At 34.4% G+C, this 25,717-nt stretch overlaps 2 long non-coding RNA genes and 1 pseudogene across 5 annotated transcripts in view; 1 reads left to right on the top strand and 2 right to left on the bottom strand.

Annotated features, from left to right (window-relative positions):
* LOC118152971 (uncharacterized) overlaps positions 1-16,366 on the bottom strand; it is a 281,809-nt gene extending 265,443 nt beyond the window's left edge. For both annotated transcript variants that reach the window (XR_004742062.2, XR_004742065.3), the window contains exon 1: positions 16,179-16,366. This is a non-coding gene — a long non-coding RNA (uncharacterized LOC118152971). The remainder of the gene's footprint in view (positions 1-16,178) is intronic.
* On the bottom strand, positions 11,236-16,366 carry LOC100387785 (integrin beta 1 binding protein 1 pseudogene; annotated as a pseudogene).
* A 93-nt stretch (positions 16,367-16,459) lies between these two features.
* Positions 16,460-25,717, top strand: part of LOC108589373 (uncharacterized) — a 292,960-nt gene continuing 283,702 nt past the window's right edge. For all 3 annotated transcript variants that reach the window (XR_013525729.1, XR_013525728.1, XR_013525730.1), the window contains exons 1-2: positions 16,460-16,724; positions 25,575-25,669. This is a non-coding gene — a long non-coding RNA (uncharacterized LOC108589373). The remainder of the gene's footprint in view (positions 16,725-25,574; positions 25,670-25,717) is intronic.

The raw sequence follows: 25,717 nt of genomic DNA, 5'->3' as shown, positions 1-25,717 counted from the left end.
AATTATCAGCTGCTATGTGGTTTACTTCTATCCTGTATACATTGATAATAGGAAAATTTTATATTAGGTTTAATTTTATGTTTTTATTATATATGAGGTAATTTGATAATTACATTGAATTCCACTTTTTTCCCCTGTATTTAAATTAGGTAGAAATTTTCTCTTGAAATGAAATAGGGTTAAGAAATTATCTATCTTAGTTTCCTGGTTTGAATGTTTCTTCCTCTGTCTTTATAAATGAAGAAAAAACATAGTGCATTTCTAGGGAAGCACTCCTCCGTCTTTCAGAGTTAAGTCTGAAACTGTGTTTTTTGTTTCTGTTCCTTCATTTCAACACTAGATTCTACATAACTTTTCAACTGAGATAGTACTTTCCGTTTTTGGTTATCATTGCTGTTATGATAATTTCTGAGATCTGATTCTTCTGGGCTTCTCCTCAAATTTATTACAATTTTGTTCCAGTATTTTCTTATTTCTGCTCTGCTTTGCTTGTTTCCACTAAACAGAAGACTTTCTGGTGGTCCTATTGTTCTTAAAGAAAACATTTGGTTATGAGTTTTATTAAAAATAAAACATTTTTGGCCCTCTTTTTTTAGTATATATGTACAGTTACAGAACCTCTGGCAACTTTTTCTGTGATTGTGCTATTGTCCTAAGATGATTCTTAGGGGGAGAAATCTTTTGGAAAAAATTATTTGTAGGAAACTTTCTATCTCCTTGACTTTCAGCATAATTATCTACTCATTTTCACTTGTGCAGTTCTTGCTGTTAGTAATTTAACCAGTTAACTTTTTCCATGGTTTTTGGTAAATTTGTATTGCTGCTAACTATGACCTAGAGTCTCCTTTCCTTCCTTCTTCTTTCCCTCCTCTCTCATCTCATCCTTCTCCTGTGATATAGTTCTTCTTTTGTGATTTTCAATGCTTCAGTAGTTTCACAAGCAGTTTTGGAACATATTATTTAAAAATATATTTTACCAAAATTACATCACATGAAGTTCACAGGGAAAGCCATTCTGGTTATGTTAGACATAAACTTGATCATCCTGATATACCTTCCTTTCTCACTGCATGTTTCTTAGTAGCATTCATGTCTGGTTAAAAAAGAAGTCTTGAACTGGATAGAATTGTGGTATTTTGAGATACGTTAATTGCACTTTTAAATAACTGGTTATGAATGTTTAGTACTTCAAAATGCCTCAAGTTCTAAATATTCTGACCTAGATGTTATCAAAAACACCTAAGTAGTTAAAGCAAAGCAAGTTCCAAGGGGAGGGAACAAGGTATCTTATATTTTTATTTGAACTCACGAACACCAACCTATTTAATTAGCCAACCATAGTAATAGTAAATAACTCAAATACTAGGGAGGCTAGAACTCAATTAGTTTTGTCATAAGACAGGTTATTATATTTACAAGTTTTGGGGATGCCTTCCTTCATAAACTCACCTACTCCATTAGTGCACTCATTCTGTCCCTGATCTTATGTGTGATGTAGTAAATCTGCCCTCTCACTTTTTGGAATCTAATGTCTCCATTATTATATATATCTTCCTATTTTGTGTTGATCCCTAGGTCCTTACCCTTTTCATGCTTTTTGTAATTATCATCATACTTCTCTTGATACGTTCAAACTAATGCACATTAAATTTGGTATTTACAACATCTTTTCAATTTGATTTTGAACAACCATTGTCAACTCAAGTGTCATAAAAAATGATCAGAAAAGTTTTGTATTTATCCTTTGATACACTTCTGAAGTTTTTACATGCCTAGCATCTCATTCTTCTTTTAAATAATTTCTTCTATTGACATTTAAATCTAAATCTAATATCCTCTGAATATCCTTTCCTTTCTCATGTTGAGTGAAGATATTTTCCAAAATGTTTCTTGACACCCTTGAATTTTTACTTCATATGTTAATAATCTTATATCATTATTTAAAATAACATTTCTATATACTAAATTATAACTATGCCTCTAACTCTTACTGGAAAATTACAGAATTGGATAACTGCTGTGGTTTAATAATTGATATTTTCATATTCTCTTCAGGAAGATTCTCAAGATGTATCAATTATATATCATCACTTTCTATACAAATCTCTTTAAATAGCTTTTATCCTTCTTGTACACTTGATCATAATAAATTTGTTCATGTTAATTTCCAAAAAAACACTTATTGGCTGGGCGCAGTGGCTCACGCCTATAATCCCAGCACTTTGGGAAGCTGAAGCGGGCGGAACACAAGGTCAGGAGATCCAGATCATCCTGGCTAACATGGTGAAACCCATCTCTACTAAAATACAAAAATTAGCTGGGTGTAGTGGTGCGCACCTGTAGTCCCAGCTAGGCTGGGAGGAGAATCGCTTGAACCCAGGAGGCAGAGGTTGCAGTGAGCTGAGATCACACCACTGCACTCCAGCCTGGGCGAAAGAATGAGAGACTCCGTCTCAAAACAAACAAACGATCACACACACTCTTATGTTGTAACACCTATGGTATAGAAACAGCTACTGCACACTTTACATAGTTTTCTGAATTAAATTGAAAGAGATTTTCATTATGCTGTGACTGTGAATTTTAGGTATAAAGAATTCTTATAAATTCATTACTTTTGCTTGAATTTTACCAAGCTAAAATATTTTCATCGGATTCCAACTAAAGTCTCTTGTAATTATGAAACAACTTTTCTTTGTGAATCTAACTCATCACATATAGAACATAAGGTACTATATTAAAATATGTTTTACATCCACTAAATCTTTTTATATCTAGGGTATTGCATAATTTTTTTTACTGAAATCTCAATTTTTTAAATAAATATTTTATTTGGTTGCCCTGTTTCCCTGTGTGTGAGGTGAAAAATGATATAAAATAGGTATAGTGCTTAGATAATGTAAAAGCAACTAGTACAAATTTAAGTATAATACTAGAGGTTTGGCATCATTTATTGTTGTGGAATATTTGCATAAATAGCCTATTTAGATTCTGTTTCTATAACATTTTAAATACATGTAAGTATAAACTAGTAATTACTTCTAAACATCTAAATCTCAAATATCTGAACTTTATACAGTGTATTATGAATGAAGTATGCAAGACACAATATTAAGTATTGTATTTTAATTTTTGGAAAATAAAAATAATGAAAAGTTTAAAGCAAAAAGATAACCACAATATTAAATAAAAAGCACATTCTCATTTTCTCTAGATTTGAAAGAGGTAATGTGTTACAAATTATTCATCTAATGGAATAGAGTAATACTCTTACAAATGCAATAGTCACACAAAAAAGTCTCAATACTGTGGCAAGACAATTAAATTTAAACTAAGAATTTTAGACCTTGTCAAGTAAAATGTCATTTATAGATAAATTTATGTAGTAATTTATAGATATCTTATTCTACTACTAAAATACATGTATAAATAAGTCTGATCCTATACTATACCTGTGTATAATATATAATCAGTGTACGGTGTCCTATTCTATTACAAAAATACATTTCTAAATAAGTATAATTATATGCTATACCTGTGTAATATTCATAGCTTAAGTAACTTTTGAAAGTTTCTATAATCTTCATCATCCAAATATTAAAATGGTCCAGCTCACATGCATTATTTGCTAAAATAAGAAAGAAAATTTCACTCCCTAGTCATACTAGGTATTGTTCTGAATGATAGTGTTAGAAGAAACACTGTATAGTCAAATCTACTTGGTAATAAAAATCAATTATTTATTGTAAGTGCCAATAATAATTTTGTCAAAGCAGAAAATGTGGCTATTTGAATATATTTAAGTAAAAATAAACATGCATGAAATAATTGACAAACTGTCTAAAATGTATGTTTTGTCTTATTTCTTTTTTTTAATCATTTTCTCTATATGTATTATATATATTTTCATTTATATTTGTATTAGCATAGTGCTATATTAGTTACACTGGTGTATACAGAGAGCAAATTATTGGTGTTTAGATTCTCTTGATATTATTTTTTAATGTCAATATTTGGTCATTATATTTTTACTTTTTCTTTAAATTTATGGTTTTATTTTGATGATTTTATAAATTCTTAATTTGATATATATGTCATATTCTACAATGGTTTATCACAAGAATGTAGTTTATTTAATATTGGACAAAAAAGGCTGGGCATGGTGGCTCATGCGTGTAATCTCAGCACTTTGGGAGGTGGGCAGATCACAAGGTTAGGAGTTTGAGGCTTGCTTGACCAATATGGTGAAACCCTATCTCTACTAAAAATATAAAAATTAGCCAGGCGTGGTCGCACATTCCTGTAATCCCAGCTACTCAGGAGGCTGAGGCAGGAGAATTGCTTGAACCTGAGAGCAGAGATCCTGTCACTGCACTCTACCCTGGGTGACAGAGCCAGACTCCGTTTAAATAAAGAAAAAAAATGTGATCTTCTTAATACATGCCAGAAAAGTGTTTGGTATAATTTAACACCCAATCACATAATAACATGCAACAATATAATCTGATAAAGAAAATCTCTGAAAAAAAGCTAAAGATGGCACCATGAAACAAATGAAAGACTTAATGAAAACTTAAAATGAAAGACTAAAGGTGTTCATTCTGAGAAGCATGCAACGATCCACACTCTAACCATTTCAAAATCAAAGTAGAGAGTTTAACCAGAGTAGAACAAAAACACAAGTTAAAGCAACAATGAAAAAAAACACAAACCTTTGAAAATTTAAAAGTCATTATTATGTTTTCAATGGCATAATAATTCTCTGTGTAAAATCCCAAAGTATCTTTAAATATTAAAGTACCAGAAACAAATGAGTTTAGAAGGTTGGGGTTTAGCCAAGTTTTAGGCAAACATTTCCTCTGGTGATCTTGAAAATTAAAATAGTGTTTTTCTTTTTTAAAAGAAAAATATACCAAAGCACTTTTTTATACAAAAGTAATTTTTTGTTTTATTTTTATTTTTCCTATTTTTGATTCAGGTTCTCATTTCTCATTCTGTTACCCAGACTGGAGTGCAGTGGTATGATACTGGGCCACTGCAACTTCCAGCTCTGGGCTTAGGTGATCCTCCCACCTCAGCCTCCCAAGTAGCTGGGACTGCAGCTGTGTAGCACCACTCCTGGCTATTTTTTTAAAAATATTTTTTTGTAGAGACAGGGACTCGCCATGTTACCCAGGCTGGTCTCGAACTCCTGAGCTCAAGCAAGCCACAGTTCTTGGCTTAGCAAAGTGCTCTGATTATAGGCATGAGCCAGCCAAAAATTAATATTTCTAAGAATTCACAATTTAAAAATCAGAAATTAAAATTTAAATAATACAATTAAAAGACGCATCAAACATAAAATTCTTGAAGACAAACTACGGAAAGTATATTCAAGAACTTTATATTGTAAGTAAATATTATTTAGAGAAATAAAAAGAAAATTCATCCATTGTCAATTAATTGGATTTTGTCAGTAAATTGTAAACCATTAGAAGACTTCCTCTTCACTTCTCTTTTTACTTAATAAAACCTGAATTGAGAATAATTTAGACAAACTGTTCTCTTTAGTCTTAATCTTTCATGTTTCAAACAAACTCTGTTTTCTCAGGCAAGTCCAAGTTTATACTTTTTATTTCCCATACATCTGAGTGTCAGCCTATTTGCAAATTGTTCCTGAGTTTCCCAAATGTTTATACACTGTATGAAAAATGTTTAAAAAGAAGCACAAGTCCTCTTGAAAAAACATAAGAGCCTTCTCTCATAAATAGCTGGATATAGGTTATAGTAGATATTTCCTTTTATGTATAGATATTTGAATACATTGAATAAACTCTTTATTAGCCACACATTCCCAGAACCCCCAGTTCTATGGGTATCAATTAAATTATATTGAAATTTGGGATATTTATATTGTGTATTGAATTTCATGTAGAAACTTACACACAGCAACATTAAAAAGAAAATATATCGGGTAAAACAAACAAAATTACATGTAGAATCAAATGCAAATATATCACTAATCCAGAAAAATGGATATAGATTAATATGTTAGGTTAAATGAGGAGATTGTAATCTTGCATTAAATAACAACATTATTTATATCTGTTTACAACAAACAAATTCAAAACTTAAAGGCAGTTTATTGGATGGAATAACCTTAAGAAATACTTAACAAATAAATTAAAAAACTCATAGAAAAAATACTTTAGATCAATAGTGGATTATTTTTTAAAGAAAAATATACCAAAGCACAGTATAATCAACAAATTTTTCTTATAGCATATAAAGTAAAAATTTCAGAATTTCAGCCCAGGCAACAATTGGTTATTACACATCATTTTCTATATCAATAAATAAAATATATTGTATGTAATAGGTCACAAAATCTGCCTATATAGTAAAAAGGCAAAAGTCTGCATGCTAATACTATTTGTAGTCAATAATATAATCAAAACCCTATAAATTTTAAATCACAATAAAATTGATTGGCTAAACATGTAAATGACAAATGCAAAAATATTTACATTTAAAACAATCTTTGTATATTTAAGCATTTGAAATGCTAATTAGTTACAGTTTTTAAGCTAAACATTTCCATTGGTGATCTTGAAAGTTAAAATCATTCCCCCAGAGGCAAGCATCTAACCTGGGTCCAACTATGGAGCTTTAAGCAGCCGTATAACCCACAAATGGCCGTTCATAGTCATGGTCCAGGAGCAGTCATTTCTGCTTAGGAACCAGTACTAGGCATACCTGTCCACGCCACAAAGGCAGACACGCAGACTGCTGTTTTGGCTATGGAACCTGAAGCAGCCCTGTGACTTAGTTCCAGCCCTTCTCATTTGCAGTCTAGGATCAGTCCACCTTCCCAGAGACTCATCCAGTGACCCAACCGGATCCTTTTCATGGCCTTGGCAGAAGCCAAACCCATTTATGCACCTGGTAGCAAGCATGTAGTCTGTAAACCTGACTGCGGATTCTTAAACAGAACATTGTTCCACTGTCAACTCTACTGGCCACGGTTCTAGAGTCAATTTTATGTCCTCAGGGACAAAAAGAATTCATGCTGGCCAAAGTCCATGATAACAGGCTACCTACCATGTGTGGCTATCACTGTGGACCCAACAGTAGCTGTGTAATCAGTCTTCAACCCTGCTTGATGTGATCCTGGAGGCAAGTCCATAAGCCTTTGGACACAGCAAGAGAAGACCTTTACTTGCTGAAACTACTACTTAAGGACTGGAAGAGGTGTTAGCTCCTCCCAGTGCAAAGACCTCAACAAAAGCCTCCATGTATGATTAAGAATCAGGCAAACACAACACCACAAATGGACACCAATAAAGCCACAGTAACCACCCCCTCCAAAAAATGGAGATCTATGGATTGCCTGAATACAAATTCAAAATAAATATTAAAAAACTCAATCCAATACAGAAAACTAGATGAAGTAATTAAAAACATACAAACAAAATGAATAGTTTATGAAGAAAATTAAAACCATGAAAAAAACAAACGGCTCGGAGCTGAAGAATACAATAAAATAAATGAATAATTCAATAGAGAGCTTAACTGCAGAATTAACAAAGTAGAATAAATAATCAGTGAACGTAAAGACAGATATATTCACAATTAGTCAGTTATAAAAAAAAAACTAAGCCCAAAGAGTAAGAAGAAAATAATAATGATGATTAGAGCAGTAATATAGAATAGACACTACAAAGACAATACAAAAGATAAAAAATTAAGTTATTTTTAAAAATAAGCGAAAGTTTTATTTAAAAAAACTTTTAGTAAGGGTAACCAAGAAAAACAAGAGAGCACTCAGATAAATAATATTAGATCTGAAAGATGAGATATTACATGTGATGTCACAAAAATGCAAAGAATCCCGAGAATAGTGTGAACAATTATACACCATCAAACTGAATAACTTAACAAAAATGAGTAAATTCCTAGAAACAACCTACTAAAAGTGAATCTTGAAGAAGTCGAAAATATAAGCAGTCCAGTAATAAGAATATCAAAATAGTAATCAAAATATCTCGAAAGAAAAATCTAGAATCAGCTGGCTTCAGAGATTGATTGTATCAAGCATTTAGAGAAGAATTCATGCTAATCCTTCTAGGACTTTTCTTTTAAAAAAATGTGGAAAGAAACACTTCCAAATTAATTTAATGAGGTCAGTGTTTATCCTTGCTAAAATCAGGCAAGAACACAGAAAGAAATACACACCAATATATTTGATAAGCATAATGCAAAAATCTTCAATAAAATACTAGCAAACTGAATTCAACAGCATATTTCAAGAATCATACACCAGAATTTGTTCCTGAAGTGAAATAATGGTTCAGCATATCCAAATCAATAAATATGATCAACTATGTTAGCAGGATAAAGAAAAAAACAGTCATACAATCATCAAAAATTATCTATTTTCTCATAATGAAACTCTGAAAAAATTAAATATCAAGGAATGTACCTCAACACAATAAAGGCCATACATGTCAATCTCGAAACTTACCTCTTACTCATGCTGAAAGCTTTTACCAAGATAAGGAACAAGAAAAGGGTGCATGCTCTCATGTTTTCTATTCAACATATTATTGGAAGTAGTAGCAAGAGTAATCAAACAAGAAAAAGAAAAGACATCCATTGGTCTATGTCTCTGTTTTGGTACCAGTACCATGCTGTTTTGATTACTATAGCCTTGTAGTATAGTTTGAAGTCTGGCAATGTGATGCCTCTGGCTTTGTTCTTTTTGCTTAGGATTGTCTTGGCTATGCGGGGTCTCTTGTGATTCCGTATGAAGTTTAAAGTGGTTTTTTCCAGTTCTGTGAAGGTCATTGGTAGCTTGATGGGGATAGCATTGAATCTATAGATTACTTTGGGCAATATGACCATGTTCATGATATTGATTCTTCCTAACCATGAGCATGGAATGTTTCTCCATCTGTTTGTGCCCTCTTATTTGTTGAGCAGTGGTTTCTAGTTCTCCTTGAAGAGGTCCTTTATGTCCTTTGTTAGTTGTATTCCTAGGTATTTTATTCTCTTTGTAGCAATTGTGAATGGGTGTTTGCTCTTGATTTGGCTCTCTGTTTGTCTGTTATTGGTATATAAAAATATTTTTGATTTTTGCACATTGATTTTGTATCCTGAGACTTTGCTGAAGTTTCTCATCAGTTTGAGAAGATTTTGGGCTGAGACGATGGGGTCTTCTAGATATACAATCATGTCATCTGCAAACAGAGACAGTTTAACTTCCTCCTTTCATAATCGAATACTTTTATTTCTTTTTCTTGCCTGATTGCTTTGGCTAGAACTTCCGATACTATGTTGAATAGTAGTGGTGAGAGAGAGGACCAAAGATTTAAACATAAAACCTAACACCATAAAAACACTAGAAGAAAATGTAGGCAAAACCATCCAGGACATAGGCATAGGCAAGGACTTCATGACTAAAACACCAAAAGCAATGTTAATAAAAGCCAGGATAGATAATGGGATCTAATTAAACTCCAGAGCTTCTGTACAGCAAAAGAAACCATCATTAGAGTAAATCAGCAACCAACAGAATGGGAAAAAAATTTTGCAATCTACCCAGTTGACAAAGGGCTAATATCCAGAATCTACAAAGAAGTAAAACAGATATACAAGAAAAAAAAGAAACAACCCCATTCAAAAGTGGGCAAAGGATATGAACAGACACTTTTCAAAAGAGGACATATATGAGGCCAACAAACATATGAAAAAATGCTCATTATCACTGGTCATTAGAGAAATGCAAATCAAAACCACATTGAGATATCATCTCATGCCAATTAGAATGGCGATCATTAAAAAATTGGGAGACAATAGATGCTGGAGAGGATGTGGAGAAATAGGAATACTCTTACACAGTTGGTGGGAGTGTAAATTAGTTCAACCATTGTGGAATACAGTGCAGTGATTTCTCAAGGATCTAGAAATAGTAATTCCATTTGACCCAGCAACCCCACTATTGGGTATATACCCAACGAACTATAAATTGTTCTACTATAAAGATACATGCACACTTATGTTCACTGCAGCCCTGTGTACAATAGCAAAGACCTAGAACCAACCCAAATGCCCATCAATGATAGACTGGACAAAAAAAATGTGGTACATATACACCATGGAATACTACACAACCACAAAAAACGAAGAGTTCATGTCCTTTGTAGGGACTTGGATGAATCTGGAAACCATCATTCTCAGCTAACTGACCCAAGAACAGAAAGCCAAGTACCATATGTTCTCACTCATAGGCGGGTGTTGAACAACGAGACACGTGGACTCAGGGAGAGGAGCATTACACACTGGGGGCAGTTAGGGGGGACAGGGGAGAGACGATGGGGGGTGGGGAGGGATAACATGGGGAGAAATGGCAGATATAGTATGCTTCTAAAGTAAAATAAATAAATTATTTTTAAAAAGAAAAGAAAAGACATCCAAATTGGAAAGAAAAAATGAAAATATCTCTGTTTGCAGACAACATAATCTTATGTATAGTAAAAGTGAAAGACTCCGCCAAAAAAAAAAAAACTGTAAAGACTAATTAAATATTCATTCAAGATGTAAGATGCAAAATCAATCTTTAAAAAATCAGTTGCTTTAGGGCAGATTATTGAAAAGAAAATGTTAAAAAATCTCATTTACCAGAAACAAAAGATACAGAGAAATAAATTTAACCAAGGAAATGAATAATTGGCACATGGAAAACTGTAAAGCACTGATAAAAAAAAATAAGATATTACATGTTCATGAATTAAAACAATTATACTTATTAAAATGTTCATACTACCAAAAGCAATGTACAGATTCAATGCAGTTCCTACAACATTCCAATGGTATCTTTTACAGAAATTTTTAAAAAATCTTAAAATTTGTGTGGAACCAAATTAGACCCTAAATAACCAAAGCAATCTTGTTTAAAACAAAACTGGAGATATAAAACTTTACGATTTCAAACTATATTGCAAAAGTATAGTAATCAAAACAATATGTTATTTGCATAAAACAGACATATAGACCAATGAAACAAAATATGGAGTCCAGAAAAAAACCCACACATATATGGTCAACTAACCTTTGAAAATGGCACCAAGTATAATTAATGGGAAAAAGATAGCCTCTTCAGTAAATAGCATTAAGAAAAATGCATATCCACATGCAAGAGAATAAAAATGTACTCTTAACTTGTATGGCATACAAAAATTAACACTTTTTTTTGTAATATGACACATTTTAATAAACTAATGATCAGTATTTTACACAACGCATTTTCTTCAGAAAATCCAGAGCAAGGGGTGACTTCATTATTTCCATAACAGTTCAGTATTGCAGATTGAAAACAACTGAACTTTCAGATGAAGTTGACTTCTACTTGATGGCAGGATTCAAGGTTTCTCAGATGTGAATACAGAGTCAAAAGCGGTGGATAAAACCTTGCAAACGGCTTGTGCTTGTTCCAGGCTGTTGCACTGATACACCCACAGGCTGTATTCTTCATTGCTTGCATCTGTGGTCTTCAGATCCAGTAAGCTTTTTCCTGTCACCAGACCATCATCGTAACACACCATCCGGATTATTAAGAAGAGAGCATGCCTGTGCAAAACATCATATTGATCTGATGTTGATACTTTTATGTCATACTTGGAAATTCCCATAATAAATTCTTCCTCCGGAGGAACAAAAGACAACTTTCCATCTTGCTGAGCAACATCTATATAGTTTATCAGGTCCAAGGGTCCTTCAAGACCTTTTCCCTCAGAGAGTTTCAGTTTCTCAATGGCATCAACATATTTTATTCGAAATTCTGCACAGCTATCTGAATTACTGTTGCTTTGTCCTGAGCTTCTGGTGGAATCTGTGTCGAGGCTGGCCACAGTGCTGGATCGTGAAAGACCCCCAAGGCTAGAATCTACAGACTTGCTCTTAGTACTGATTTCACTACATTGGGAACGGCTACTACTGTGTCGTTTTTTGCCTTTGCGAAACATTTTTCACCACCATTGCTCGATCCAGAGAAGATCTCTACAGAACTGATTAAAGACTTAAATATAAACAAGTGGAACTACATGAAACTAGGAAAGCTTCCACACAGCAAATGAAATAATGAACAATATGGAAAGGCAATCTACAGTATAAAAGATAATATTGGCAAACCATATAGCTGACAAAGGGTTATATGCAGTATCTATTTTAAAAATCTAAATAATTCAGTAGCTAGAAAATAAATAACCTAATTTTTAGATAGGCAAAATATATGAATAGACATTTTCCCAAACTAGATAAACAATTAGCCAGTAGGTACATGAAAAGTTTCTCATATTCACTAATAATCAAATAAGTGCAAAGCAAATCCCCTGTGATAACACCTCACACCTGTAAGAAATGATATTATTTATCAAAAAAGGTAGCAAGGCTGGGCCAGAATGTGGAAAAAAAGAGAAAATCTCTGCACACTGTTGGCAGGAATGTTGATTGATAATCTATTATGAAAAGCAGTATTGACATTTCTCAAAAATATAGACCTACCATATGATCCAGTAATTCTATTACTGGATATATATCTAAAGTCTAAAAAAATAAACTCCCTATCTCAAAGACATAGTGTACCCCTGACTTCACTGCAGAATTATTCACAGTAGCCAAGATATGAAAACAATCTATTGGTGCATCAACACAGGAATAGATAATGAAATGTGGCATATACATACAACGGAACACTATTCAGTCATAAAAAAAGGGAAGTCTTGCCATTTACACAACTTTGAAGAACTCAAATACATTATACTAAGTGAAATAAGTGTAATACGCAGAGAAAAATACTGTACGTTTTCATTATACGTGGAATTTTAAAAAATCAAACTCATAGAGATAGAGTATACAATGGTTTTTGCCATGGATTAGGAGAAATGAGGAGAGGGTAGTCAAAGCTAAATTTTTAGTTATGAGATGAATAATTTGTGGGGCTCTAATAAAGAACAAAGTAACTACAGTTAACAATATTGTATGAGGTACCTTAAATTCGCTAAAACAGTTACACAAATTAACCATGCAAGGTAATAAATGTATTAACTTGACAGTGGTATTTATGTTGCAGTACATATATATATTGAATAATCAAGTTGTACACCTTATATAAAATTTTTATTTGTGAATTATACCTCAATAAGGCTGAAAAGAAAGACAATAAAAATGCACTAAAAATAAAATCACTTTCAGTTTTACAACTCAAAGTTTTCACAAGATTAAACAAAAAGAATTCTTAAGGACCAAGTGGATTTAACAAAATTCAGAGACACAATTATCTTCAGCTTTCTCTGTAATTCTATACAGGATTTAGGAAATAAGAATATCAAAATAGGCCCAGGCGCGGTGGCTCATGCCTGTAATCCCAGCACTTTGGGAGGCCGAGGCGGGTGGATCACGAGGTCAAGAGATCGAGACCATCCTGGTCAACATGGTGAAACCCCGTCTCTACCAAAAATACAAAAAATTAGCTGGGCATGGTGGCGCATGTCTGTAATCCCAGCTACTCAGGAGGCTGAGGCAGGAGAATTGCCTGAACCCAGGAGGCGGAGGTTGCGGTGAGCCGAGATCGCGCCATTGCACTCCAGCCTGGGTAACAAGAGCAAAACTCTGTCTCAAAAAAAAAAAAATAATAATATCAAGATAATTTATAATCAATACACAAACAAATTCAGTAAGACATAAGTAAGTACTTGTAACAGACAGTGAGGAAAGTAGTCTAGTAGTGGTCTTGAGCCCAAGAAAAAAATTTATGGTGAAAGAAAATGCACACAGAATTTATTGTATTCTTTTATAATTTTTTACTTCTCATACATCATTTACATAAACATTACTACTTTTTAGAACAAATGTTGGCTATTTTGTTTATCATTACTAAGCAATTTTTCTTCACTTACACACATGCTTCTGAACCCAGAGCTGATACATAATTTGAAATAAAACACAGATAAAATAGAAAGTGTCTGTACATCCCTCTGCTTTTATAGCCACCCTTCAACCTCCACCTCTATACAGCTTGGCAGGAAGACATTAAACAGCACAGACCCTCCCATCATTTGCTGAGTTATATAAAGAAATAGATACAAAATTAAGTTTATCCAAACAGGTTAAATTACCATGGTTGGATTCATCCCATCTTGTTTGCACTTTCATTTCCTGCTATACAATCTTTTTTTTTTTTTTTTTTTACTTTTAAGTTCAGGGGTACATGTTTGTTGCATAGGTAAAACTGTGTCATGGGGACTTATTGTTTAGATTATTCCATCATTCAAATATTAAGCCTAGTGTCCATTAGTTATTTTTCCTGATACTCTTCCTCCTCCCACCCTCCATACTCTGGTAGGCCCCAGTGTGTGTTGTTCCTCTCTATATGTCTATGTGTTTGCATCATTTAGCTCCCAATTCCAAGTGAGAGTATGTGGTATTTGGTTTCTGTTCCTCTGTTAGTTTGCTAATGACAATTGCCTCCAGTTCCATCCATGTTGCTGTGAAGGACGTGATCTTGTTCTTTTTTTATGGCTGCACAGTATTCCATGGTGTAGATGTACTGCATTTTCTTATTCAGTCTATTACTGATGGGCATTTAGATTGAGTCTATGTCTTTGCTATTGTGAACAGCACTGCAGTAAACATACACATGCATGTATCTTCATAACAGAATGATTTCTATTCCTTTGGGTATATGCCCAGTAATGTGACTGATGGTTGAATGGTAGTTCTGCTTTTAATTCTTTGAGGAATTGCTACACTGTCTTCCACAACAGTTGAAACTAATTTACACTTCCACTAACAATGTATCAGGATTCTTGTTTCTCCACAACTTCACCAGCAGCTGTTATTTTTGGACTTTTTAATAATACTAGCTATTATGACTAGTGTAAGATGGTATATCACTGTGGTTTTGGTTTGCATTTCAACTGTCAAAAATTAGAAATATATTTTATTCTAAAACTTTTTTGTACTACCTAGAAAACATATCTTAATTAATTTTATATAAAAACTATAAAATTACATTTTATATCCCATTCCTATTAATGGTTTTGTTACTTTAATATTTACATGTCTAAAAAATACCTTATTTTACTTGGGAAGCTTTCTGAAATGATATGCATACATAAATGCATGGCCTAGCTCAGTCACTTACATTTTATCAGAGTTCATTACTTCTGTATATTTTAGCACTGGTCCTTTAGTGTGGAAAAATTTTTCTTCATGACTATTTGGTCTAGAATCAAACAACCTCCTCATATTATTTGTGTTTGTTTATAATGCAGTTTAAAAAGTGTACTCAACAGCTAGTAACTTAGCTACAGCTCGTCCATCCATAATTCACTATTCCCAGTGTAATTTATTAGAAAATGTGGTTAACTTTGTGGTTAAACAAGATAAAAACGGCCTGATACTAATAATCAAAATGGCTTGAAACATGGCTCAGAAAACAGAAGTTATCACTAATTAAGGGTTCAAAACTAGATGAATCATTTAATTGTTGGAGTCACAATAATATATTTCAAATGAAGCGATTTAAACTAATTTCCTTCCAAAAGCAAAGTTATATTTTTCTATAAGTGTGAAACTCTGAAAATTTTATTTCTTTAATTCTGTAACTTCATTTCATTGCACTCTTTTCTTTTAAAAAATAAATATTAGAATTTTATTTCCTCACAAGATAACTTCCATAATGGTACAAAGGAGATTATTAACAAACAGTTGTCTTTACATTATGTCACATAAATACACATAAATGTTTTTGTGTATCTAGTTGTTGAAAGATATTGACACAAATATAGGTGTAGGTATTTGTACAGATATATGTATTTTTAAAACGAGTTAAAAACACGTTTTCCATTATCAAGCTTTATAGATTTGAATCTCAGATTCACAGCTTATTTGTGTAAACATGGGCAAGACACTTATTTCCTCCAAGGCTGTTTCTTTCTTTCCATTTCTTTTGTTTGTTATGATAAATAAACCACATAATTCACACAAAGTTCTTAGCACTGAGCATGGGACATAGTATATGTTAACTATACTCTAGCAATCATTATAATCATGGTGCCATCAGAGAATTTCTCTACTGATTTTGTTAACGTTGTCCCTGAAAAATAGTACAGTTGCAATAAAATTGAGGCAATCCATACCTTGCTATTTGCTAGTGAAAAGAGTTAGCCATCTTGCATTAGGAAGACAGTAAATGAAGGGTACCCCGGAAAACCTCAGATCTGCCCCGCACGCGCTTACACCGTAAGTTTGGCGCAGCTAAACGAACTTGCGCAGGGGTGGCTTACCTAAACATGGCCGCAGGGTACAAAGAACACGCATGCGCACTAAATCTGCATGCGCACTAAGGATACTCATGCGCACTAAGGGTACTCATGCGCACTAAGGGTACTCATGCGCACTAAGGGTACTCATGCGCACTAAGGGTACTCATGCGCACTGGGGAAATGAGGTCCTGGGGCAAGGAATTCACGCCGTATTCAAAAAAGGAACGCGGCTCCATTAGCCGTGAGGTAATAAAAGGCCTTGAATTCAGCTGTGAAGTGGGTAACCGGGAACGTGCTTTCAGGACCCCTCTCTCTGCTGACAGCTTTCCTTTTGCTTAATAAAGTGTACTCCACTCACTCTTCGGTATCTGCATGCCCGTTTCTTCCAGGTCATGAGACGAGAACCCGGACCTAGCTGAGGTAAGAAGTAAAAAGTTGGCTGGGCGCGGTAGCTCACGCCTGGAAGGCCAACACTTTGGGAGGCCGAGGCAGGCAGATCACCTGAGGGCGGGAGTTTCGAGACCAGCCTGAGCAACACGGTGAAACCCTGTCTCTGCTAAAAATACAATACAAAATTAGCTGGACCTGGTGGTGCATGCCTGTTATTCCAGCTACTTGGGAAGCGGAGGCAGGAGAATCGCTTGAACCCAGGAGGCGGAGGTTGGGTGAGCCAAAGTCATGCCATTGCACCCCAGCCTGGGCAACAAGAGCGAAATTCAGTCTTAGAAGATTTTTTTTTATCTTTTTTTTTTTAAATTTAATCATTAGGACACCAGTAGTCAATGTCTATCTCCTAGAGTAACAAAGTAGGTTAAATGAAATAAAATGAATCAGGACAAATGACATCTTTGTCATATTTTCACTGGTTTCATGTCCCTTCTAGAACCTCTGATTGCAATAACAATGATAATAATGCTTCCCATATATCTAGGAAAAAATACTGTTTTTCCCCCACAAAGCAGAACTGGCATACTTTTTTTTCTTTGAGACGGAGTTTCGCTCTTGTTACCCAGGCTGGAGTGCAATGGCACGATCTCGGCTCACCGCAACCTCCGCCTCCTGGGTTCAGGCAATTCTCCTGCCTCAGTCTCCTGAGTAGCTGGGATTACAGGCACGTGCCACCATGCCCAGCTAATTTTTTGTATTTTTAATAGAGACGGGGTTTCACCGAGTTGACCAGGATGGTCTCGATCTCTTGACCTCGTGTTCCACCTGCCTCAGCCTCCCAAAGTGCTGGGATTACAGGCGTGAGCCATAGCGCCCGGCCCAAGAACTGGCCTACTTATATAAACTATGTCCTCCTTTCTTATCTGGAAGCTGTTAGATTTTTCTTTTGTTTGAGACGGAGTTTCGCTCTTGTTACCGAGGCTGGAGTGCAATGGCGCAATCTGGGCTCACCGCAACCTCCGCCTCCTGGGTTCAGGCAATTCTCCTGCCTCAGTCTCCTGAGTAGCCGGGATTACAGGCGCGTGCCACCATGCCCAGCTAATTTTTTGTATTTTGTTTTTAGTAGAGACAGGGTTTCACCATGTTGACCAGGATAGTCTTGATCTCTTGACCTCGTGATCTACCCGCCTTGGCCTCCCAAAGTGCTGGGATTACAGGCTTGTGCCACTGCGCCCGGCCGGAAGCTGTTAGATTAAAGGAGAGTTGGGAGAAGGACCTGGCATATATTTTGACATCATCCACATGGAAGATAGGAGAGAAAAGAGTCCTGAATAAGATAACCATTTACAATAAAATATAACAATTCTCTGTGTAAATGCCACTCTTAGAACCTGATGAAACTGTGGGCACCAGAAAGAAAGTTTGTGATGTAGAAGGCTTTAAGTAGTGTGGATAAGTCGTATTTTTGTAAACATTGTTAATAGTTATGGCAATTGGTAAGATTAGAATGGCCAGTGACATTAAGATAGAGAAAAATAATAAATTTATTACTGTTACTTGTAATCGCACCAATTTTTTGGCTCTTAGGGCCAATGAATTTCTTCTATTGTACAAAAGTTGGCAAAGCCATATTGCTAATTTGGAGACATGAGTTAGCAATTCTTGTATACTTTTTCAGTAAATAAAGACTTGTAAAGTTCTATTATTTGATTCACAATCTTTTATTTATCTAAACTATATTTAAAATATATGGGTCCTAGGATAATTTGGGGCTTCAGTGGTAATAGGAATGGAATCTGAATAAATATAAGAGCATTTTCTTGTGTAAATGGTGGTCTTATATTATTAATATAATATGCAAATTTTCCTCATGTGTTATTTATACATAGAGGGTCTAAAAGGCTGTAATTAGTATATTAAGTCCTATTTTTAAAATGATAAAATTACATCATGAGAAAGATTTTGTAACTACCAATAGTTTTCCAGTCAGGGTGATAGTCAGTGGTAGGGCTAGATTTAGTTTGGCTAGCCCGTATTCATCATGTTGCTATGAGAGGAAGTAAAGTCTGTAGTCCATGAGCTAATGTATCATTTGACTATGAGTTGAATATCTATATATTATATAGATATACATATGTGCCATATATCATATATATATCAGTAACCAAACGAAAACTAAAATAACTGTCTTAATTTCAGACAACGTGAAATCAGAACTCAGAATATTCCCATTTATATATGTATACATATTCTCATATATATATACATATTTATGTGCCATATATCATATATATATCAGTAACCAAACGAAAACTAAAATAACTGTCTTAATTTCAGACAACGTGAAATCAGAACTCAGAATATTCCCATTTATATATGTATACATATTCTCATATATATATACATATTTATAATGATTTTCAAAAGGACATAAATATACTAAATGCATACACATCTAACAACTGATCTTAAAAAATAAGTAAAAACTGATATATCTAAAAATAAATAGAAAAAAATCACAATGATAGCTGGATACATTAAAATTTCTTCCTCAGACTGTATTTAAACTTGTTCTGGATCACTGATTATATGTATACGTATAAACACACACTCATATATATATATATATATACATATATATACACACACTCACACACATATTTGTTTTTTTCATACATATATATTTTTTAAGAAGCTTAATCTCTAGCAGTTTTAAGCAAGACAATCATAATACCAGTGTCATAATTATCATACATTCATCGGTGAGTAAAGGAAATGCTAATTTCTCCTGCTGGGGCTATGGAGTAAAATGTTTCATAGCTTGCTTTGGAACGATCAAGGTGTGTAATTTGACTAAATGTTTCAATATAAAGTTTCCTATTTGCTGAAAGCCCACAGGCCAGTTAGTTAACTCTCTGGATATTATAATTTCAGCTTGAGTGTAATTATAAATAGCACAGTTATTTCAGTGAAAGTAAAGATGTAAAACACTAAATTTTCTAATCTTTTGTATAATTAATATTATCAATGTCAGTGTTATGTAATTTTCTAAAAGGTGGGGAGGTAGTGGAGATGTAGACAAATGGAATTTCTTATAAATCATGCTTTATTTGCTTTATAAAACCAGGTATATGCTACTGATACCAAATATGTCTCTCTGGGCAGGAGGTTCTTTCTAAACTTTCGAGTCGTAGTCTACTATCGACTTGCTGTCTCTGATTAGATTTTGATAGGGTATTCAAAGCTCTTATGTCTGAAACCTCTCTCAAGTCTTCTCTTCCCAGAGACTTCCCCTTTCTCAGTAAATGGAAGTTCTTTCTTTCTAGATTAAGAAGTCCAAATTCGATAAGTCATTTTGGAATTTTTCTCACCTCCTATCTTCTGCTCCAAATCCAGAATCCTGCCACTTCCCACTGTTGTGACCGGTATGGCAAAGCCACTCTCCTTTCCCACTTGAATTATTGAAACAATACTATAAAAACACTCCCTAATGTCTTGCTTTTCTCTCTACACAGCAATCAGAATGTTTCTTTTGATATGTATTATATCTCAGGTCAAAACTCTGCTCTCATGGCCTCATCTCAGTCAGACCAAAAGTTTTCCCATACCAAACACAGGCTTCTATATTCTAGTCTTCTGTTATCATTGGAAAGTCATTCCCTTTTTTCTTCTCCCCACCCACACCTTGCACCACACTTTCTTTTTATGGATCTAAGGTTTCTCACCTCAGATCTTTTGTACTTGTTGCTTCTTTGTTTGGAGCTCTCGTTCCTCAGATAACCAACGGCTTAGATGAAATATTAACTATTGGCAAGATCTTCCCATGAAACTGTTTAAAATATCAAGATTTCCTTTCAGCTGCCCTGTGGTAATTTCTCATAATTTTATGTTGCCTCCTCATCCACTTTGAATGCAAGTTTACTTTTTTCATGCCAGATGCAGGACTCAGTCACCCTTGACAGAGTATCCATTTCCACAGCACACCTAAATGGCTCAAGCCTCTGGCCACATACCAGAATTTGGAGGCATCTCTAGGCCTAGGAGACTGGGTTCCCACTTTTTCAATGCTTCCTTCAAATGGACCATTTAGCCACTTGCCTTCTAACTTAAAATGACCCATACTCTGATTCATCATATACTCTTCTAGTTGCCAGGTGCTTCTCTCTCTTTCTACCTGTCTTGTCATTCCTTTAGCCTTTGACTTGGAAACAGATAATTACCCTCCTGACTCATTATCTCCTTGCCTAGAATCTGTAAGTAGAAATCTCTGAACTTGTTTCCTATTGCAGTGGTGAATTGAACTTGTACCTTCTATATAAAGAACCAAGGGCTACCTCAGGCCAGGTTTGCTGTGGGATGCCTGGGGGAATGCTAGGTCAGGCTCCTAGTGCCAGGGCAATAGTTAGACGAACATAAAGTGGACATTGGTCTGACAAGAACCACAAGTTTAAATAAGTTTAAATATAAGCCATTTGTATAAACATGCCTCTCCTGTGAGGGACACTCCCTCACCACTCCCACCTGTGACTGGTTGGTCACAGGTTTGACAACTAGGCATTAGGTTGTCTACTAGGTAAAAGATGTATCTCATGGAAGGCGCACTGTAAACACCTATGTCCAGCTCCCTTTTATTTCCTATTAGGGCAGAGTTGGTAGCTGCTAGCTGCTGTGCTACTAGAACCTCAGTTTAGCTGGGGGCTCCCAAAACATATTCCTTCTCATTCTTTCCATTATCTTTTTCCATAACACATACCACCGAACTTGCTATGTTTTTCTAATAAATTATATTTTAATGAATGGTTTATTTACTTATTTATCTCATTTACGCCTTACCTGGTTTTTATTCCTACTAAAATAAATACCCATTATTAGAGCAGTGCTTGACACATAAGAGGTTATTGATAAACATCTGTTGAATAAATTAATGAAGCAAAGTTATCTTCTCTATGAATAAACTTGAATTTTATGAAGATATTTAAATTCTCTAAGCCTACATTCCTGACCAGGGATTGAGTCATAAAAATTTTTGCTTTCTATAGTTTATTACTAATGTGTTTAAATTGTTGAAGATTGACATCCACTTGCAATGTTTACTTGGTTTTTAAGACAATGCAAATTACCAGCAGTCATAATTTTTTTAAAAAAGTGACTGATGTGACTGATTATTATAGCAATAACTAAAGTAGTTGTGAAATTAGAATCCAAATTAATCTACGTGGACCAATTAGTGAAGAAAAAGATACTAATAGGGAAACATTGTCAACAAAAATTAAAGTCTTAACTAGGAAAGTTTTGACTGGAATTTTAAAAAAATATAGAAACAGGACCCTGAAAATAAAGTTGTTCTGATTGTGGAATAATCAAGGTTAAATAAAAGTTAGAGCTAAACAGTGAAATAATATTGTAATCTTATTAGCTTCATACCTTACTCTATTCAGTGAGTAACCAAGACAGTCTTACTGATCCTCACAATTTGATTAAATTCTATAAAGGTTTCTTTCTGACTATAGGCCTTGACCTTCCTTTTCTTAGAGCATTTGCTTAAGAAAACTTGCAATTGTAAATTGTTTCTTTGGCCCTTTGAAATGTAAATTTACTGCAAGCCAGGAATGTCTTTCTCAAGGAGCTGGGAGCCATTCCTTTGAAATGTAATCATTTAGTAAAATAGCACTTCTATCTCCCAGTCTCTGTGGGAAGGCAAGAGCCTACCTCAAAAAGTACAAATTAGCAAACAGGGATGGCCTAATCATATTGACTAACATCCCCCTAATTTCCGACAGTACTTTTCTGCTAGTTTACCCTTGTGTTTAACAATTTTCTTTCTTTTATTCAATGCAATTGAAAAAAACCCTTCCTTTCCTATTGCAGTAGTCTTGAAGAAAGTTTTTCTTGCCTATTTAATTGATCTGGTCCAAATACCTTCATCTTTTACTTTCTATTTATGCATTCATGTTTAGTAATAGAAATGTGCAAATAGAGACTTCACTACGTGTGTGGGAAAAAACAATGCAAACCTACCTATATAAAGTTATTATAATAATTCATCCTACTTTAGAAACATATTTTCATGAAGAAGATATAACCACCTGATTTATTTTTGAAACTGAACCCATTTTTTATCATACAGAATATAATTTCAGACCATGATAATAATAGTGCAATTTGAGTTACTTTTTTTATGTGTGCTAGCATTGTAACCAGGGGAGTGTACCCAGCTCCCAGAGCTTGTAGGGTCCTGGCCTCTCTAACCCTGAAGACTGGGGAAAGGGACCCTGGAGGGGTGGTGAGTTTACCCTTCAAATAAATATAGTGGACCCAAATTGTTTTGCGGAAGAGCGATTTATTAGAGGAGACAGCGAGAGAGAGAGAGCGAGAGAGAGAGAGAGAGAGAGAAAGAGAGAGAGAGAGAGAGTGAGAAAGAGAGAGAGAGAGAAAGAATAGCTCCCACACTGTTGTGGGAGGGGAATCTAGAGTGGCAAGTGGCAAATCTGTTCAGGTAGGAGCAGCTGAAGGTTTTTTTTTTTTTTTTTTTTTTTTTATATTATTGCCATGATGTGATCTTGGCTCACTGCAATCTCCACAGGAGCAGCTGAAGTTTTAACCCTTCAGTTATATTGCCTCCTGGTTCATGTTCTCATCCAATGAGAGAAGTTCTTTCAAACTTTCTGGAGTGATTGATCTTTGACTCTGATACCAGATTGGCTACTTATCCTACAACCCTGAGTTACAGAGCCCTCTCTTCCCAGAGCATTCTGCAGGAATTTGGGACAAAAGACCCCCACCTGGCTTGCCCACAGGAAAACTAGACAAAGAACTTTATATTTGAAACCCCTCTGGTCTTCGGATGGAGGCTTGGAGCCAGGAATTTCCTGCATTTGAAACCCCTCCCCTAGCGGACCCTGGAAGAGAAGTTGCTTTAACACAGTCCCTCAGCGTTAAATTTCTTATACTTTGTGAATACTATTTATAATTTTAGGGTTATTTTTGGTTGTGTGTTTGTGTTTACATTACTTAAAATGGCTGGGTGCCTCACATATGATTGAGACATAGTAAATATTTGTCAATATTTTTCTATTTACATTCATTTTACTTTGAATACTTTTTTAACTGTAGAGTTTTACGAATAATGTATTTCAAATCAAAGGGTTTTTATATTTAAAAAAGGCAAAAATTCTTAACGTTTTTTCTACTCCTGGCAAAAAACATCGTTGTCATTTTAAAAAAGGACATGATTAATGGAATTTCCAAGATCACAGGTTGTTGCAGAGATTACATCAGCTGAGAGGAAAAACCTTTCATAGCTAGAACACATTCTGTTCCTCACAAAATAGCACTGTAACGCAAGTGAGTGAAAGAGATGTCTCTATAAGAATAGTTAACACGCATTCTAATGCTATATTAAAAATAACAGTAATGGCACATATTTTAAGTATTTTAGGGAAAATGTATTTGTGCTGTTACAACTGGTGTTTGTGTACTAATATATTGCAGGACAATTTATCTCACAAAAATGGGTTTTCATATGATTTTTCTAACTGTCAATTATATGAAGTAAGAAATTCTGTCTTTCTTCTCTCCTTTCTAAATCATTATTCCTGTTATTCAGCGGAAGCATTGAAATAGTGTGGGGAAAATAATAGAAGGGAAAAACTGAAAGATATCGATTATAATTCAATATTATTTACAACAATTTGGCTTAAAATGATGGAAACTTAGACGTGTTGTCTGTTGAAAAAGAAATAATTAGATTCAGCTATGGGAGAACTTAATTTGCTTTTAATAGGAGGGGGTAAATATTCAATTTCAAATACTAATTATGAAAATCTTTGCAGTCGATCAAGCATGCTTACTTAAAAGGTTAAAAATCTGCTGAGTGACAATTGTGGACATTTCCAAAAGAGCTCTTGAAAACGTGAATAGCAGTGTTTTGGTCTCTGGTATTCTAAATATTGAGCATATCTAATCCAATGGCTGAGAAAATGAGTGACTTGATCCTGTAACTCATTTACAGGAAGGAAAAAGGAGGTTTACAAGAACAAAGCATACGTTTAGGGAGTAAGCTCAGAGCCAAACTTATATATAGGTATAGTAGTAAATGCAGTGTCAGTAGTAAGTGTAGACTATACTTGGGAGAACTCTAATCATTTGTTTTGACAAGGAATTATAACAAAGACTCATTGTTTCAACAAAGGATTTTGACAAAATCACAATAAATGTTGCCTAATTGAATAATTTTCATTTGATTGTAAGCACTGAAAATTTAGACATTGAGAGTAAAATCAATTTTCCTTCAAACATGTTTAGACACTGTTGCAAAGAATTTACAATTGAGGAGAATAATGACAATAACGAAGGGAAGACCTATGTGGAAAGGCATGAGTTAACTGCAAGGGAAAAGCCAATGTAAATTAAAACATAGGTCACTTTCTTCTCCTTAATATTTTTATATGTCCAATTCATTGTTCAATATATCTGAGACAAAACTCTCAATCAATATATTTATTACACCCTAGTGTTTCCATTAATATTCCACCTGACATTTAAAGATTAATTAGAATGATTTAGCGGGCACAGCCACTCATACAGAGATAGGTGTTAGAGAAAGCAGGACTGCTTTCCAGTGCCCAGGGTGTGTTGTTGCTGGCTTCAGTCCCAAAGGGAGGGGCATCAAACCACGATGAACTATTTTCAGACATTAATATTTAATTCAGTTTGTGTGCTGGCTTAGGGAATTGCTTAGGACTGGCTTAGGGACTTGCTTAGGACTGACCACCTTTTTTGTTTTTTTAATTTCTTCCTATCAGAATAAGAATGTCTTTCTTATACCTGTTCCACCATTGTATTTTTATTTAAAAAGCAGTAACTTATTTTCTTTTTTCACAGGTCCATAAATGGAGAAGAAATTTACTCCATGGTGGACTCACCCATAACTGATTTAGATGATGAGGTGTGGGACATTTTCAGATGATTATATTCAGGTGAGATTTTGAATTGTATTTAATGCTGCATAAAGATTCAAGGGAATG

This window comes from Callithrix jacchus, chromosome 1, assembly GCF_049354715.1.
Source record: "Callithrix jacchus isolate 240 chromosome 1, calJac240_pri, whole genome shotgun sequence".
Classification (NCBI taxonomy): Eukaryota; Metazoa; Chordata; class Mammalia; order Primates; family Cebidae; genus Callithrix; species Callithrix jacchus.
The sequence above is the reverse complement of the archived record's forward strand: the minus strand, read 5'-3'. Positions and strand labels throughout refer to the sequence as shown.